This window comes from Elephantulus edwardii, unplaced genomic scaffold (assembly GCF_000299155.1).
Source record: "Elephantulus edwardii isolate Elephantulus edwardi_28Jun2011 unplaced genomic scaffold, EleEdw1.0 scaffold00003, whole genome shotgun sequence".
Lineage (NCBI taxonomy): Eukaryota > Metazoa > Chordata > Mammalia > Macroscelidea > Macroscelididae > Elephantulus > Elephantulus edwardii.
Genome location: NW_006399753.1, coordinates 36963195 through 36965204, shown reverse-complemented (window position 1 = coordinate 36965204; position 2010 = coordinate 36963195). Strand labels below are relative to the sequence as shown.

Here is a 2010-nt window from a genome sequence, read left to right as displayed (position 1 = left end):
AGGATTCTGGGGCTTCGTCTGACATACTTTGGACATGCTGTAAGGAGAGACAGGTCTTTAGAGAGGGACATCATGCTGGGTAGAGTAGAGGGACAGCGTAGGAGGGGAAGACCCTCTATGAGGTGGATTGATTCAGTGACTGGGGTAATCGGGATGGGTGTGTTGGGGCAATGAGATTGGCACAGGATAGAGCCGGGTTTAGGGCTTTTGTACATAGGGTCGCTATGAGTCGCAAACGACTCGACGGCACATAACAACACCACCACCAGACAGTATCTATCCTTATGAGACTGAATTAATTCATTTAGCATAATGCTCCTCAGTCCTTTCTGTATTGGGCAGTAATAATGCTAGACTTGTGGTATAAATCTGAGAATTTTATACCACAAGTGTAGTATTATTTAACTCACTGTAAATAGTACATAATACAGCTATATTTATCTACATAAATAACCACATATGCCAAGATAATAATTTTAAATATAATTTGATTAGAGTCTTTTCTTCTCTTGGAGAAAGAAATTCTCACATTCAGAACTCCTATGAGGGCTGGATAAAAAAATACACTGTAGTCACAATCAGCAAAATATGAAGGAAATGGATTCTGTCCAAAGAGTGAGCAAGATTAGCACCATATTTCTTCTCTTCTTCTCATCCTAATGAAGAATCATGCCCTTACCTTTTTATTCACAGCTACACCATCTTCACAATCCAGCACTGCACAATCTACCTTCAAGGAAGGAATCTTCTTTATTTTCTTCTCATCATTTCCAGGGACATAGAGCACCGCCCTCCGGGGAGTATACTTGTGCCTGGATGAGGAACTATACCCATGTCTGGAAACATCAGCTGCCAGAGGAGTTTTCCTGAAGGAGAAGCATAATTGAGGTTAGTGCAAGAAGAACACATTTATTACAAACACTTGGAAAAACTTTTTTTTAAATGTAAAATCCAAATAACATGGGCATAATTTTTAAAAATGATGATGGATCATAATCACACAGAGATCTAGGGAAACAATGTGAAAAATAAGCAATAAAATTATTTTGCCTGAGGTCTGAAAAGTATGTAACAATACTATATATTAGCACAACCATCTCTGCTTAGAAAAACACTGCCAATATTATACATCCTCTAGAGAACATCCATGAATAATAACAAAATAAATTTACATCTAAATAGTGTAACCAACAACATAATTGGCAAATACATGAAAGTGAAAAAGCAAAGTTAATAATTTACATGAGTGTTAATGATCCTCTTCTGGACAATGAATCTTGTTAACTCAAGTGATTCAAGTTGAATTTTAACAGAGATATCAAGACGGTTTACTTCTCTCTTTTAAGAGATAAAGGACAGTGAGTAGGAGATCATCTACGTCTGTAATTGTGGACAGCTTGATTACTAGAAGCAGGGAGGTCTGGTGGCATAGACTACAGGGAGTTGTGCTGCTAACTCAATTGGCAGTCCTTTCTGGCAAGACAGAGCACTAGCAGCTCCATGAATGAAAGATGGGCAGTGGCCTCCTATGTCATTCACAGCCTTTGCAAACCCACTAGTGGGTCAGCTATGAGTCTGTTCTGACTGGACAGTAGTGAGGTTGAAAGTTTTGAGTAATTACTAGAAACTTCAGATTCTTTATCTATAGAAATAATATTAAGGGTGTTTTGTTGTTGTTGTTGTTGTTGCTGTTGAAGTGGAAAATAAGTTTTAAAAAATGCACAAACCCCATGCAGTCAGTGCCTGGAAGAAATGAGCTGTTTGACTTGGTGGTGGGTGTAGCGGGAGTAGTAGCAGCTGCTGTTATTAATACAGAAGCTCTAGTTGTCAACAAAAGAACAAAAACTTTTCTCTCCCCCATAGACATCAATGCCGTAAACATATTTCATCCAGTTTTTCTCAGTCTTACCCCCACCCCAATGTCAGCCTCATGCTACAACAGTGGCACCATATAGCATTTATCCCTTTGTGACTGAGATACCTCACTCAGCATATTGTTTACCGTAAGAG

At 38.8% G+C, this 2010-nt stretch overlaps 1 pseudogene across 1 annotated transcript in view; it reads right to left on the bottom strand.

Annotated features, from left to right (window-relative positions):
- Nucleotides 1–2010, bottom strand: part of LOC102855392 — a 219830-nt pseudogene that overhangs the window by 200065 nt on the left and 17755 nt on the right. Inside the window, exon 2 of the transcript XR_438822.1 lies at nt 680–866. The product of XR_438822.1 is annotated as a heat shock protein HSP 90-alpha-like (transcript). The remainder of the gene's footprint in view (nt 1–679; nt 867–2010) is intronic.